This window comes from Lissotriton helveticus, chromosome 7 (genome assembly GCF_964261635.1).
Source record: "Lissotriton helveticus chromosome 7, aLisHel1.1, whole genome shotgun sequence".
NCBI lineage: Eukaryota > Metazoa > Chordata > Amphibia > Caudata > Salamandridae > Lissotriton > Lissotriton helveticus.
The window spans coordinates 606,159,405-606,177,096 of NC_136068.1; positions in this window are offsets into that span (position 1 = coordinate 606,159,405).

Genomic DNA, 17,692 nt, shown 5'->3' on the forward strand with positions numbered 1-17,692 from the left:
ACGGATCTGAAATGAAAAACAAGGCGTCCTCAGCATATAGCGCGATCCTGTCCGAGCACTCCGGCGACCAGTCCAGTCCCCGGAAGACAAAGTCTAGACGTACCCACGTGGGTAATGGCTCTATCACTAAGGCAAATAAAAGAGGGTAAAGGGGGCGCCCCTGTCTCGTGCCCCTGTGAATGAGGAAGGGAGCTGAGGCGGCACTTCTTCTCCCCCGTGCGATAGGTTATGTCTGCCCCCCGAATCATGGGCTTAAATGCCTCCCAGAGAGTGGCTGGGGATGGGGAAGTTCCGACATTGAAGCTAAGATAGTCGGCAACCGCCGGATGTAGCATCTGCTGATACTCAGCGCCATGGATCAGCATTGGAGACATGCGCTACCGATAGCGGGCTCAACGGGTCTGCAGGTGCAGCTTGAGTTGGACCGGCGAATGATCGGAGAGGCCCCGAGGCATGATGGATGTGAGTGTCACTCTGTGTATAAAGCTGTGTGGGAGGAACAGATAGTTCAGGCTTGAAAGAGTGGGGTGGACTGACGATGCATATGTGAACCCGGCTTCCGAGGGGTGAAAGGCCCGCCATGAGTCTGCCCAGCCCAGTGTATGTGCCAGTATGTGCAATTTGGATCTGGAGGGGGGTATATCAGGTGGCCTAGATCGCCACCTATCCAGGGGATTCATGATGTCGTTCTAGTCACCACCCAGTATAGTCAGGCCACCCGGGAGATCTCCCCAAAGCTGTGTTAGTTTGTCTATGAATGTTTGACCTATTGGTGGAGGGGTGTAGACACTCCCAATTGTGATCCGTTCACCAGCTATGATGCCTGAGATAACCGTAAAAAGGCCACGTAGGTCTGACTAGTGCTGTGTAACTTGGAGCGGCACTCTGCAGTGAATAAGAACTGCTGTGCCTCACGCTCCCCTCGTAAAGACGGAGTGGTAAACCGTGGCAAACCCATAGTGGGAGAGGCAAGCGGCTTTAGTGCCCAGAAGATGCGTCTCCTGTAGTAGCAGGATATCGGCCGAGTAGCGCTTCGCTAGATGAAGCACTGCATCCTTTTGACCTTGTTCAATAGGCCCACACATTCCAGGGAAGAATGTTGAGTTCCGCCAACGGAGATTCACCCGTGGTGTGGGCCATTCCTGGTCCTCATAATGTATAGTGATAAACGATGTGAGAATGACGGAGCATGGCATTGTGTGCATTGAGCGTAAAAACATAAAACTAACAACAAACGAGTCATCCCTACCGTCTAAAGTGTGCAGTGACCAATGGTGCATTAATGACGTGATTTGGAGACGTATGTCTGGTGCGCAAACCACAAAACAAACAACCTGAAACCCAAAATGCCCCCCCACTCCCCCCATACTTCCAAAAACGAGGAGTATTTGTCGCGGTGGAATCCTGTCCTAGGCCCCCAACATGATGACCCAGGCAAGACCCCCAATGGATCCCCCCCACCCAACATCATCCAACATTACCCAAACCATCCAGAGCAGTCACCGACCGGCACCTCTCAGAGCAGGCAGAATTGACCCCAGGGCACCAGGATCTTACGCTGTCGAGTGAAAGACCGCAGCTACGGGAGAATATTCTGCAGAGATGGAAAACCAGGATTTGCCCCTATCCAGGGCTGTCCCAGTCTGAAGACCACGATGGACCCTGGGAGCGCAAATTAGAGCGGGACCTGTGGCGCCGAGGTGTGGAGTCTATGTCCTGCCGACCGCTGCAATGAGATCCCTGTGATGAGTCTGAGACCAGCGGCGAGTGCGGCTTAAGAGTTCGCTGTTCATTAGTCCAAGCAAAAATCTCCTCGGGGGAGTCAAAGAAGAACATTTTGGCACTGTACAACACCTTCATCCTGGGGGGGGAACTGCAGCGCATAGGATAAGTTCAATTCCCGAAGACATCGCTTGGCTGCCACGAATGACTGACGTTGTAGCTGCACCAGCCGGGTGTAGTCCGGGAAGACCATGATGGGGTGGAATTCAAAAGACATTTTGTCCTTGTGGAGCCGGGCATAGCTGAGGATCGCATCCCAGTCGGCGTAGTTGAGGAGTCGGGCGATCACAGGCCTCGGGCACTCTCCTAATCAGGGCGAGGTGGGCCCTCTCCACCACGAAGCAAGGAGACATCACATCGGGTGGCAGCAAAGCCTTGAGCCAACCAGAGAGGAAATCATCCATGAAGGTACCCTTGCAGTCCTCTGGAAAGCCCACCTGACGGATGTTGTTGCGCCGGGCCCTCCCTTCTGCATCTTCGACCCGCATCGCAAGTTCCTTCGATACTGTGGTAAGTTTGTCCACCTTCTTCTGGAGGGTGGACACTGTGTCCTACACTGTGGAGACCCTGGTCTCTGCCTCAGTGATCTGGTCTACCGCCTTCCGAAGGTCCTGACGGAGGAACCACACCTCAGAACCAAAAGCCCCGATCTGGGCCTCAAGTGCAACCATGGACTGGTTAATGGCTGCAAGTAGTGTTGCAATGTCGGAGAACAGGCCCTCGGCGACCTCCTTCCCCGCTGCAGCAGTGGTGTATTGATCAATGGTAGGTTGCTTAGGGGCCGCAGTGGCGTGTTTATCCTTGCCCATTGTGGAACAGAAAATCCAACAGAGGAGCCCCGCCTAAGGCCCACAGCCCTCGCCGGCAGGCGCGGAGGAGTGGGCCCTTGTGCGTGGAGGGCAGTGTTCCGCAGAAAATGGAGAGCCACGTGGCACTAGATCCAGCTCCAGAGGGCGCCCTCCGCCCCTGGATAAATCCAGCTTGGTCTGGCCGGCAGCTGGGCCAGGAGTCTAGTCGCCACAATGCCCTACTCCGGACCTCGCCCTCTCCTGGCACCAGGGATCACCAGGAGTGGCGTCGGATGAACTTCCCAAGGGCACCAGGCAGGTCAAGAGGAGATGGCTGCCAGGGCACTAACAACTGCCGCAGTAGGACTCCATGGCCATATGAGAGGACGACCACAGCCCCCAGAACGCAGGCCCCGGCAGCCACACAATCGCCCACAGATGTGTCAACCCAGCCCCTCCACCACATCTGTAGTGTTCTCTGGCGTGGGCAGCCACGGGGACCAGGGCCCCCACAAGTCCACCGGGTCCAGTTGTTGCGCCCCGCCGGGAGCTCGACCTGGGGGTCTACTGTGGGGGTTCCAGGTAGAGGAAGCAGGCTTCCGGCAGAATGAGCAAGCCACCGGTCCCAGCCACCACCTTCACTATCCCGGTCCTCACAAATGAAGGGCGAGGTCTCATCGGCAGGCCGCTGTTCTTCACCACTGTAGCGCAGCCACACAGCATGTCCTCCATGCGGCTTGATCATTGGAACTGCCAATGTCAGAGGGAAGACGGCCTGACACCCACAGCGCAGTGGGTCCAGTCGATGCAGGAGTCCACACAGCCAGAGTCTCTGCACTCCACTCCACGCCACTTCAGGGACGGGCCATGGGCCGGCGGCAAGGGCGTCTCTACCACGATCTGGGCAACCGATAAGAGCACGCGGCAGCAGGCCCCAGATTCTCAGAGCTCTCCCCAGCATCCATTTGGGGGAACATCACTTACAACTAATTTTTTACAACGCACTACCATTACATCGCAACCATTACAACGCAAACCATTACAACGCAATGCCCTGGGGGGCGCTCTAGGATAGGGAATGTATTTAATATACTATCCAACACCTTCCCTGCTATCCACGGGGACTGGAGTTAGAATAGTAAATTAAATAATTCACTATCCAGCGCCTAAAAGCATTATGCGTTGTAATGGTATGCGATGTAAAAACCGCGTTGTAAAGGCATGCGATGTAAAAGCATGCGTTGTAGTGACACCAATCCATCCATTTGCAGCTCCACGGGGAGGGGACAGTCTCGGCAGCAAATCCACGCGATAGACAACCGCGCCTGGCCCACACAGCCCATCCCTGCGTGGACTCCACTCACAGCCGCCGCCGTGTCGACACCGGATTGGGCCCCTACTGTACGCTACTAGCGCCAGACTTCGCCTGGGGGTCCCAGTGTGTTCCGCCAGCTGAGGTCCGCAGCATCGGCGACTGGGGTTAGGATAAATGAAGAATTAGGGTTCTGAGACAGCACGGTTTAGCGGAGCTCTAGAAAGATGCGTCCGCCATGCTCGGCTATGAAGCCACGCCCCCCACCACAATGTTTTGTAATCTAAAAGTCCAAGGCAGGTGATAGTGGGTGTCCTCCAAGTTCTGCTTGACAAGTGTTGTTGGGTTTTTCCTTTGAACCATCAGCATGGCCATATTTCCTGTTGATGTACGGTTCCACTTGATGTAATCTTCAGTTTGAACAAGACTTCATACTTAACTTTCATGGAGAAAAACTGATTTAACTATGCCATCAAACTGTCATCTACAGAGATCTGTTGGGAGATATACACACTACAGTTTTGTGTTTATGGCACTGAAGATGCACAGGTTTTTTTCTTAGAATGAAATGGCAATGCAGGGGTTGAGTAAGTCCCAGAAGAGCTGAAGTAGATTCCTAAATACATGCGCCCCATTTATCTTTTACTGGATTTACTTTGGTAGAATACTGAAATGTCATGCTTTTGATTTTTAGTGATTTGTTTCAGGCTATCTAGGTTCCTTAGGTAGTACACTGTTAAGGCACTTTTGTAGGTCTTCTGATAGGAGAAGTCTCACTGGATCATCTGCACAAGGAAGGCAAGTAGTGTTTATAACGTCCAGTGGTGATCAGAGGAGTGGTCCATTCTATTAGTTTGCCTGTTACACCATTAAATTAAAAGTTCAACAGACTTTGGCTGAGGCAGCAAACCTGTCTGACAACTTTATTTTTTCTGGGAAAGCCTGCACTTGTATCACGTATCTGCACACTGCCTTCTATCCGCATATACATCATTTTCATTACATTATAAATGTAATACTGTTTTCTAGCACTTTTAATAGGAGTAATGCATCAGCTTGTCTAAATGACTTTTTGGTAATCAACAAAGGATGCAAATGTTTCTCATTTGCGTTTTATTGAAGCACATGTGTATGCAATAAAAAGTGATGGGATGAATTGTGTTTTATGGTAAACCCTCTTTCGCTTTGGAATAGAATCCATTTGTCATGGATACTCTATTTTACGACTGCACATACTTCTTTCCCCCATCCAAGTTTCTTCATACAAGGATAGTTTGTTAACCCTTGGACTTCAGACATCAACTTTTTTTGTATATGAGGTTGATGAGCCCCCCCAAACATACTTTTGGTGGCTGAATGCAGTGCCACGCTGAATATCATTACCATTGCATTCCAACACTGATGTATTTCACCATTTTGTTTTGTATTCTACATGTATAGGTGTTTTCACTGATGTTATGCTTTATTACTGTTCCTGGAACTACGTTAGTATCAATGAGAACTGTGGGGGCATTTTCAAGTTTTTAATTTACTTGTTTTTACCTTGTCCCTCCTATCAATGGGGTCTACCAAACCGGATTTAGTTCATGTCTACTCTAATTTTTGATTTTTATGTACACTTCAAAACTGATCTTGGTAGAGACAAAGGGACTTCTCAGGCTTTAGTTTCTTGTGCCCTGGAGTGTGTTTTCCTCTTGCCTTGCCTTGCATTGTATGGTGTCTTGCTATTCAGCTCCAGGGGCCTGATTACTGTTTTCTCTTTATCTGTGGGTAGAAAGCTTCATTTGCTCAGTGTGGAGACATCTGCAGTTAAACTCATATAATGAGTACTTTAGTTTCTTTTGTTTCCATTTTAGTGGCTGTACTGTGGTTAGTGCTGAGCAGGCAGCTTTTTTTTAAAACCCTTTTTATTTAGGTCTTTTTAGGCCATGAAAAAGAACTAAGAAAAGACCCCCTTTGATATTATTGAACACCCCTCCCCCAACAAAAACCCGAGTTAGCAGCTATGTTGGGATATAGCAACATCCATAAGGGCTCTTCATTCTCTAGTTTGCAATTGTAGCTGTATCTAGGTGTAAGATAGTTTAATTGCCATCAGACAGTCGAGTCAGTGGGCTAATCACTAATGCATTCATAATTTTCATTGGTATGTCTTCAGTGGCACAGTCAACTATACTGCTACAAAGTTGAAAACTATAGATGAATTGTCCCAGTGAGCCTCCACTGATTAGGGCAGTAAAAGTCTCAAAGTCCCATGACTTTGCATGCATGCCATAATTCCTTCCCATTGCCTTTTGGTTTGGGTGCCCAAGCAGCTTCTTAGTTGCTAGGTTGCATTATGATCAGGAGTTTTAACCAAGATGTGTTAATCCTCATAGAGAGGATGCCGGCTACTGGAAATTCATTCATCTGCGGGAAAAAAGATGGCGTCCGTGAGGGACGAGTGAGAGGCTCGCTCCATTTCTGCTCCTCTCTACTCGGCATAGAAAAACGGAGAAAAGATGGTGATGCCGCACAGAGGAAAATGAAAAGTGGTAGCTTAGTCGGAAATCATATCGCAATCTCACCCGTAGCCGAGTTTGGTTCTATGAGTGCTGGGAGAAACATCTGACCTCAACTGACCTGGGAGCGCTGGAGCGCGGAGCCGACTGGATTGACACAAACATTGAGGACTCCACAGGTGCGACGGCAGGTGCTGTCGTCTCACTCCATGGAGCGGTGGAGCCATAGCGGTCAGTCTGGTGGAGGGGAAAGCAGGAAAAACAGTGTTCTCCAAGCAGTCAACAGCAAGAAAGTCTGGGATTAAGGCTTAGCAGACATAGCAGCCTGATAGGTCCATTATGGTCCTATTGAGGGTGGACTACAAACGCTTGGTATCCCGTTGAAAACCTGACTGCAGACAATATTGCGGTGAGCATCTGAAAGCACAAACGACTATATGATGATTATATGATCTGTCGGGCAAAGTAAAAATCTCGGGGAGCGATTTTTTTTTTGCTATCGCGTTTGTTGTGCTGATATACTGATAATTTTTCCTCAAGGAGTGCCGCATATTGAACACATTGAACATTTAAGTGTGGATAGGTAAACGTGGAACACTGTGATCTCTCTAAAGATTGAAAGAGCAAATCAAGATTGACAATCAGTAAATGATACTGGGCACAAGTGGGCATTATATGATTTAACCTACGCTCTTTTAAAAAAATCCTTCTTACTGACGCACAGACGCACAGAGATGCCACCAAAAACAGCATGAGGTGGAAAGAGCAGAGGAATGATGGATACCCCGTTGGGTAATTGGCTTCAGGACCCCCAAATAGGAGGTAGTAGCAGGAAAAGAGCCCTGGAAGGTACTGTTGGGGAGATGAACTGTCCAAACACTAAAGTGGACTCAAACGAGAGAAAAAGTAAGAGAGTTCCTCAAATGTTCTCAACTAAGAAGGATAAAAATAAAACAGTGCAAGATGTGGAGTCAGCAAAATCTCCTACCAGAGGTAACAACCCAATTAAAAAATGAGAAGGGACAAGCTGGGAGCCAAGCAGAAAAGGGGGACCAGATGACAAGACCAATAGTACAGCCTATCAATCGCTGGATTCCTGCAGTACATAGAATACAGGGTCTGGACTGAGTCTAGAAAAAGGGGCAAAACTAATCTGTGAGAGTGATTCAAGCAAGCCTTTCCTCTCATTTTCAGATCATACAGACAGCTCGGATGAGGATCACGATGAAGGACAAAGGTCTGAGTCTTTAGATGGCTCAATAACTAGTCTGGCAAGTGAGCAGAATGACTGTTATGGATTCAACATCTGAAGAAAGGACCCCAAATATTACTATGGTTCACAACAAAACGATGGCTCACAGGACTCCAAGATTAGATATATCACAAGCTGGAATAGGCAAAAGCTTAGCTTGGGAAATATCTCTTTCTCCAGAGGTTCAAGTTGATCCCGAACCCACCCCTGGGACAGTAGAGGGAGCCTTTGCAGGCACATTGGCAACACCTAGTAATCCTGACGAGATATCACTGAGTACAATCTACCAACTAATCGTGGAACATAAAGCCGAAACTCGCTCAGAAAGCCAGAAGACACAAACGGCTTGTCGTAAATTGTAGAATTCAGTGAGGACAATTGCTAAGACCTGCAATGAATTTTTAGAAAAGATAAATGCAGCGGAAGAGCGGATATCAGCAATAGAGGACCAAATGACGGTACGAAAGACTGATATAGATATGATCTCGTCTGACCGTGAGAATATGCAACTAGAAATAGTTGACCTAGAAAATCGACTCTGGAGAAATAATCTCAGGATACTGGGAATACCTGAGGGGGCGGAAGGGACGGATGTGCGTAAGTTTGTACACGAACTCTTTTTGGAGGCCTTTCCGGAGTTAACAATGTGAAACTGGGCCAGCGAACTACAGAGAGCTCACAGATTTCCATTTAAGCTGTCCGAGGGGAATAAAGGCCAAGCAGCAAAATATCCAAGAGCCATATTGATCAATTTGAATAACTTTCTAGCACGGGAGGCACTATATGATCTCGCAAGGCCCAATAGGAAACGACCAGGGAAAGGATTCCAATTCTTCGTGAGACCTGATTTCTGCCACCATACTGTGGAAATGAGGTGGCATCTACAGTGAATAATCACTCCCTTTTAAATCAAGGGTGCACAGGCTTTCCTGCTGAACCTAGCTACCCTAAAAGTACTCTACAAAGGTCGCACACATTTTTTTATATCAGAGATACAAGCTCAAGACTACCTGAATACACTTTGAGATATGAAATACTAATGTGCTCAAGATAGGAATATCTGAAAATAAGAACTTTGAATAATCTATAAGATTTAACTGTTTATATGTCTAACATGGGTAGGATAATGAGGAATCTATAGAAGATGGAATATGAATATTAGTATTGTTGGTATTCAAAATGCGGTGGCTAAGGTCTAAAGAACCAGAGTAGAGCGGGGACTGGAGTAAAGTCTCTTCCCATCGTTAAGGGCCAGAAGAACTTTTGCCTTAGTTGTAGGGTGGAGGGTGGGTGGGGGCAGGGGAGGGAAAGCACAAGGGGTGGTGGCGGGAGTGAAAGGGGAGGGGAGAGTTGGGGTCACGGAAGGGTGGGAAATGAGGGTGGGTAATAGGGGTAGTCGGGGTAGGGGGTGGATGGGCAGAAAGGAAAAAAGACGAAAATCAGACAGATGCAGATGGATGTATGAAGGGGTATGCTGCACCAGGCAAAGATGGCATAATCAGTGGCAATGGAAATACAAGATATTCCAAATAGGGAAATATGGGTAAATTTAGGATTTGTTCATCAAATGTTGGTTGTCTGAATGACAAGGCAAAACGTGCAAAGGTCTTTGAAATAATCACTATGTTGAGCCCAGACGTCCTGTGTTTACAGGAGACTCACATTCCATGGGCAAGCAAAACATGCCTTGAGATCAGAGGGTATAACCTAGCAGTGTGCTCCACCCAAACAACAACGAGAGGTGTGGCTGCATATATGAAATACCTGAGCGGTACGGTTCATCGAACAAAAGCAGATAAATGGGGTCGCTGGGCCATAATGGAGGTATCACTGAGCTTTTCTGTTGTTAACATATAATGCTCAAATTTAGACTATCCTAATATTTGGGGGGAGCTAGAGATGGAACTAGCACAGTGGTCACATTCTTTGATTATCTGTGGTGATTTTAACATACATCTGGGTGGAAGTAACACTGCTAATATGTACACAGGGAGGAAGCCTAAAGTATTTAAAGCACTCTCCTCGCTCAAAAATACCCACGGGGTAGCGGATATTTGGGTAGAGAAACAACAAAATGACCCAGGTTTTACATATTACTCACATCCACACAAAAAATGTGTTGGCTTGGATTATTTTTTGGCCCCTATACAATGGTTAGATAATCTGTATATAATAAAACTTCCACCACTCTATTCAGATCACAATCCGCTAATTTTGGAAATCAGGGAAGTTCAGTCTTTGAATAGACAAACTCCATGTACTTTTGATAGAAAGCTATTATTAGATGATAAGTTTTGTGTATATATCAAACAATGGACCCAATCGTTCTTTGATTGTAATAGATTTAGCACTTCCCGAGCAGTGGTGTGGGATTCGTACAAGGCAGCGCTGAGGGGGAGAAATAATAGGGTTTGTTGCTCACACTCGAAGGGAACGTAAAGAACAGACGGATCAATTAATTAACAAATTAGATACATTGGGAGCATGTACAAATAATCTGTAATGGAGCTGCGGAAGATATACTACTACAACATTCATCTAAGATAGCACTGGTTAAAGCTGAAATTAATCAGCATTTCCACGAGAAAGTGGCCCAAAAATTCCAGATAGGTCGTAAGGAGCTATGAGAGACAACTAGGAGACTATTAGCTCTAAGAACGAGACAAAAAAAGTGTTAGAAATAACATATCAAAAATGCTAGATGTGAATGGTGTACTAATATCAGATTCTGAGAAGATTATTAAAATCTTCAAGGAATTCTATAGTAAATTATATCAGGCCGAACTCTCGGTAGGGGACCAATGGGAGCAAGACAATCTAGAAGATATTGATAATTGTGGTATATCACTTCCCAGGATAAATAGAGAAACGACTCAGGAACTAGAGCAGGAAATTACGTTAGAAGAAGTACAATTGGCATTATCGTCTCTCTCATCTGGTAAAGCAGCTGGGCCAGACAAAATTCCAATTGAGCTGTATAAAATGCTAGCAGCTCAAATAATACCTTTTATGCAAGACCTATTTTTAGATGTGCAATATCATGGAATAACCCCAATGTCATGGCAGTACACAGACGTTGTAATTTTTTTAAAGAAAGACAAACCCCCAGAACTCGTCGTATCGCCCGATTTCGCTTATGAATACAGATGCAAAAATATATTCGAAAGTTATGGCCTCCCGATTACAAAAGAACATCGCTGCAATTATTTCACCATGGCAGCACGGCTTTGTTCCTGGCCGGGAGACCACAGACCACACGCGGCGAGTAATATTAATATTAGATATTGCTGAGATTGAGAAAAGAGCAGTGGCTGTGGTCCTACTAGACGCCGAGAAAGCCTTTGATCGGGTGGCTTGGAGATACCTGTGGGATAAACTGGCTGATAGAGGCTTTGGTCGAGGATTTATTTGGGCAATACAGGCTATGTATTATAACCCTCACACCAAGATTCAGATATTGGGTTCTACATCTAAGAGGCTGAAGATAGAAAGAGGTACTCGCCAGGGCAGCCTGTGCTCCCCAATCCTTTTCGCATTTTATTTGGATCCTTTTATATCCCTGATTTTAAATAATCCCATAATTAAACCAGTAGTTTCTCATAGGTATGAGACAAAAATATTGCCGTATGCCAGTGGGATTGCCTTGCTAACACCACAAGAAGCAATTGCAGAGGTAGAAAAGCTGGCAGAAAAATTTGGGAGGAGATCAGCATATCTTTTAAACAGTTCAAAGACACAAATCATCTGCTCCCCCCACTGTATATTACACGATCTTCGAGTAAAGGAGTCGGCTACATACTTAGGAGTCAGATTAACAGCGAAAGCTGGTGATATCTGGACAATAAATATAGATCCAATGATGTCTCAATCAGTAGGGAGTTTAAACGACTAGACCATTTACACCTCACAATATTCGGCAGGATAAAGGTCATTAAAATGAAAATCTTTGCTAAAATGTTATATCTAATTCGGGCCATCCCACTAGAATTAACGGTAAAAAATATACAGAAAATTGAGGGGATGTTCGCTAACTTCATTTGGAGCTATCAGAAAACTCGACGTGCTTACAAATACCTGAGCCAACCGATTGATCAGGGTGGGTGGAATGCTCCTAATATACAGCTATATTATTGGGCTACGGCCCTGCAACATCTATGTATTTTGTATTATCATAAGAATATGCAAAATGATGTGATTGAAGTACCAAGTATCTATGAACTGGCGATTTGGGAAGTCACAGGAGGAATATTTCAGCGTCAAGATGACTTGATAAAATATCAAAAGAAAGGCTACAAATGTATTGACTGTGCAACTAAAATTTGGAGACGGGTAGGGAAAACCTATATGATAAGCAGGGTTACCAACTATTCATCACTTTGGCATTCTGACCTCCTGCGTTCAATTATATATGAGGATATGGCCAGAAAGTGGGATGAAAAGGGGATCGTAATGCTGACAGATGTTTATTCAAATCGAGAAATGGTGAGGTTTAAAGAAATTGCACAGAAATTTGGCCTGCAAAGTGATTTGTGTTTTAAATATCTACAGGTTAGGAACTGCATAAGAGGTATTTCAAAAGACAGTATTAGCACTGGGTCGATACCAATACTTCAGCTCATGAGTAATTCTAAGAATAGAATAAAAGATTTTTATCAGGAGCTGCAAAAATTTACACCCAATGATTTGGAAAGAACAGAAGCAAACTGGTCAAGTAAATTAAGTGATGGGGAGGTTGATACAGATAAGCTGTTGGAAATGGGTAAAAATGTTTTTATGTCATCTAACCTAAAGGCTCAACAATACAAAACGGTGTATAGCTTATACTATACACCGTCAAAACTTTTCAAATGGGGAAAAAGAGAATCGGATGGTGGCCCAAGATGTCAAAAGTGTACCAGCTGACATGATACATATGTTTTATTCTTGTGCAAAATTATATAACTTAAAAATGGGGATTGAGTCGTTTATGGCACAGACATTGGGGGAAAATGTTAAGATTTCCCCTACATCCTCCTATAGCATTTGCTACCACAGCCTCCTATCTTGGTGTGACAATGTCAGCTAAAGTGGAAGACATGGTTAGGCTGAACACAGATCCATTATTGTTTTCCGTCAATCGAACTCTGGAGAGGCTGAATAATCTACACTTATCTTTATATGGCCGTACAAACTCTGTTAAAATGATTATATTCCCAAAATTTCTGTATTTATTTTGTACTATACCACTTTTGTTTCCTTCTGTTCTTTTTAATAAAATAGACAGAACTGTATTCAGGTTTCTATGGGGTTTCCGGAGAGCTAGAAGATCTCTTAGATGGTGTGTAATGCCCAAAGAAAAAGGAGGGTTAGGGTTCCCCAACTTTCGTTTATACAATTGGGCAATTTTTCTAAAAAATATGGGTATTTTAATATTTCCAGATTTTAAGTTGGATGAAGCCATGGCACCTTCAATCTATGAAATGCTACTTGGAGCTGAAGCTCGATTATGTTTGCTCAGGTTCACAGAACCGAGTTACTATAAAAAAACGAAATTTAAAGTCTTGATCACGGCGTGGGAAATTTGGAAACAATTTAACCAAAAATTTTGCTTTTGTACAAAATGGAACTATTATACGCCTTTTTTGGGGAACCCTCGGCTTCCTGAAATTTTCAGGGATTCTGTCATGCAGAAATGGCATAATTTTAAAATCTGTTCATTCGGCGACTTATTTCAGAATGGGCAATTGGTACCATTCTCTTATTTACAAGAAACATACAATCTCACAAGAGGGGATTTTTTTAAATATCTCCAAGTCCGTAGCTTCATAGAGACTAAAATTGTGCCAAATGTCAGTTCTATGAACAAAATTGAGGTATTAGAAAGCAGTTAGAGGAAAAGCAGAATTGGCACGATTTATCAATTAATGCTTAATAGAATCAAGGACGATTTAGAAGCTCACACTGTCAAATGGTCTAGACTCTTTGAAATAGAGCAAGTGGACATATCAAGGTCACTGAAAATTGCTAGTTCTGTCTTGTTTAATGGGTGATTCAAAAGCCAACATTTCATGTCTGTTTTTGATTTATACTACACACCATCTAAGTTAGCGAAATGGCAAGTATCAAAAGGTACTAATTGCAGTCGCTGTGGACACATGGCTGCCGATTTAGTCCATATGCTATTTTGGTGTCCGAAGTTAGCTCAATTCATAGTAGAAGTGCAAAACTTTTTAAATAATATAATGGAGTCATCACTAATACTATCAGCTGAATTAGTGATATTAGGAACTCAAGCTGAACAAACGGATACTATTACGATTGAAGAGGAAGGTTTTTTATTTATCACTATGTCAATTTATAGATATTGTATAACATCTCGATGGCCAGAAGTTAATCCTCCAGTTTTTTTGCACTGGCAATCCAAACTACTAAACATATATCAGTTAGAAACTGCGCTATATCGACTTAAAGGCCGGAAAAAGAAGATGTATGGACAAAAATTATGGGCACCCATTAGTAACTGGATATAATTATTTAGTCTGGATTTAATTTTTTTGTATTTCAAATATTGTATATTTACATCCTTTTTTGCTGTATTATCTTGTCTATAGTCCTATTGTAATAATCCCGTGAATGCTTTTCTCTGTGATGAACTAGTCAATGCTGACACAAATGTGATCTTTCTGTTTTTTCCTTCTTCTGTTCTCTTTTTTTTTGTTTTCTCTGTACCAAATAATCATCCACTGCCATAAAATTCAATAAAAACATTTTAAAAAAAAGATTTCCTCTACATTAATGTTATTGGGCTATGACGCAAGGCTGCAATTTGATGTGCCACAAAGGGATTTTGTGTTCTTAAGTCTATCAATAACACGTCTCCTGATTGCCACTGTATGGAAGGACTCCGAACCACCAACATATTATCAGTGGTTAAATCGGTTAATATTTACTGGGAAGCAGGAAATTGCTTTATATAAATGTAAATGGTTAAAAACTATGAAGAAAGGTATGAAAGTCTGGAAACCACTTATTGTTTGGATGGAGGAACGAAATAGACAAGGGGTCGGATAAAGGAATAGATTGTATTATGCTTATAACGAATGACAATGAAATGATAATGCTAGAAAGTTATGTTTTCTTTTGTTTATCTAGTATACCTACTGTATAGTTTTCTTTACCAAGCTATTCTACTGTATCATGTCTGATTTCAATAAAAATATATAATTAAAAAAGAGAGGATGCCGGCTATAGTTGCACTTTCTATATTGGGTCTCTTCTGATGTTTTATTCAAGGGCCTCTTCTTCTAATCATGATTTTCTTTAGGGGTGCCTGCCTTGGTATTTGCTGTACATTTGTTTGGTTACATTTAGAATAGCCTTTTCCAGCATTTCTAGCCTTTGTCTGGAGTCATGTTTTTCTGCACTTGATGGCATTTGTTTTCCTTGATAATTTATCCTTGTGCATGCTGTGGTCTCTCCAGGGAGGTTTTTGATTTTTTTTTGTATTTCTTATGCTACTTATGGGGATTCCCATTTCTAATTATGCCAATAGTTAGCTGCTCTTCAGTAATTGATTTATTTCAATGTCGTAAACTCAACATCCCATATTAAAATCCCATATTAAAATAAAATAGGTTTTCTTGTTGAGATTACGCTGGCAAGAGCTGGGATGTTGTGCTTTTCTATATGTTCTGCTTCTTTGTAAACTCTTATCATTACCTACATGAACACCCTTTGAGGTTGGACAGCATTGACCTCTCCCATTTTCTTTTCAAGTTTTAGAAAGTTGTGCTCAAACAGGTTGATAAAGTCTTTGGTACCCTGGATCAACGCTGATTGTTAGACTTGGCATTCTTGGCGTGGTTTCCCCTGACGTTTTGCCTCTTCCTACTGCATTTTTGACTGTGCGCTGGATTTTGTTTTTGCTGACTTAGATACTTTGTTACTGCTGATCAGTGTCAAAATGAAAGGGAGCCCATTTTTCTTGCCGCCACTGCCTCTGCTGTGCCCACAACTTGCCTTACCTGCAACAGGGCGCTGTCTACAACCACCGAATGCCAGCATAACCATCTGGACACCAGGTGACCACATCCCCCAGCATTCCACGCAGCAGTTCTGCTGCACACCGTGAGAGTGAGCACCAGGATGTGCTCACAGGGTGGCCAGGACTCCCGCGGGGCGGGAGCCAGTTTTTCTTGCCGCCAGGGACGCTGCTGTGCCCACAACTTGCCTTACCTGCCACAGGACGCCGTCTAAAACCACTGAGTGCCGCCATAACCATCTGGACACCAGGGACCACATCCTAAAGCATCCCACACGGCAGTTCCGCCACACACCACGAGAGTGAGCACCAGGAGGTGCTCATAAGGGCGCGAGGGCTCGCGCGGGCGTGCCCGGGCCGTAAGAGGCTGGACCACGTTATTTCCATTTTTGATTATAGGTACATGGTTAATCATTTAAATTGTATGCAGATCTTTCTTCCCGCCTAGTTTTAGTAGGCGGTTAAAACGTCTTAAACTAGTTCTTGTAGGTGGGTCAAGTGGATTCCTCTGGGGTCTATTTAATAACGCTCACATTTTTTCTCTACCTGCACTGAAGTAGACTACAGGCTACATATTGTGGGGCCAATTTACTTTTTCAGGCATTGGCTAACTACCTAGGGCAGTAACTATGGGGAGGCGAAAGACCCAGGCGAATCAAGAGGGGACTATAGTTACAGCCAGAGCAACAGTAACCACCATGGACGCCTTTTTGTCAAGGGCTGCTTCAGTCATTGACAAAGAGATTTAATGCGTTAATAGGCGACTATCAAGATCTCCCTCCCGTGGCCTTTATCCCCTTCTGGGCGGGTCTAACAACCACTCCAAGGAATCTACTGTTGAGGTACAGAGTACTCCTCTTTCCCCGGGGTTGGATAGTGATATCCAGGCTAAGGATGTGCGCTTTCCCGTACCAGAAGTCCTGGGGAGGTACCCCCTAGGCCCTTGTCCCCTGTAGTGATAATCTTGAACAGGAAGGGCGCTGCTCCCGCTGATACATCAGGGAAGGGTGGGAATGGTGGGAAGATTATTGACACCCTAACAGAGGTATCCCGCAGCCCCAATTCATCACAACAAATGAGGGAGGCTTGTCGATCCAGTGGAAGCTTGAAAAGAAAGTGTAAAGCAATAGGTAGCCAAGCTAAAAAGACCAAACCCAACGCGCCGATTAAACCCTCACTTGATATGGGGGCATCTTCGCTAGTAGCATCCCCTATGGTTGATTATCCCACGTTGGAAGTTTTTAAATCCATTCTGAGTTCCATGCTGGAGGAAAAATTGTGCCCCATTGTGGCTAAGCTAAATTATATAGAGCAAAGTATAGCAGACCAGCTCAAAATCTTGCAATCCATTCAATCACCAGAGAGCATCAATACTGAGTTAACTAAACCCAAAACTACATTAGGCATTCCGCCTTCATCAGGGGTAATTGGGGGCTCTTGTTCTTCTAGTATTATCCTGACCCGTGGCGCAAACACGGCCTCCGGCAGCACAGGGGGGATGCCCGACGGTACAACTGAGGGTTTGGCATCGAATGGGGCCCCACTAGTAAAGCAACATGGTCAAGCAACTCCGGATTCGGGGAAGAACATGGGAAAGCCGCAGGGACACTCCACCAATGCCCTGCATAATTCAGCAGTCATTAACTTGCCACCCCAATCGACCCCATTGGTGGTCATCCTGGGGAATGTTCCGCCACTTTCACGTGGTACCAATGAGGACTTTTCCCAACTTAAGAACAAGGTCACCCACTGGTTGTCTAATAACACTTCCGTGGATCCAGCAGCAGAACAAAATATCCTTATGGTGCGACGTGTGGGCTGGCTGGGTAACACCAAGAAATCAAGGGGGGTGATTGTATAATTGTGAATTTTAATAATCCAATGCTCGTGGAGAGAATCTTTAGGGAGGTTCATGCCGAATTGGCTAACAGGGATCCCGGCATTCAGATTTTGCCTCTGGGTTTTTTTTTTATAAGCCTGAGCTTCTAAGGAGTAATAATCTACATTTATCACATAACAGGCAGTTTCAAAGACCCA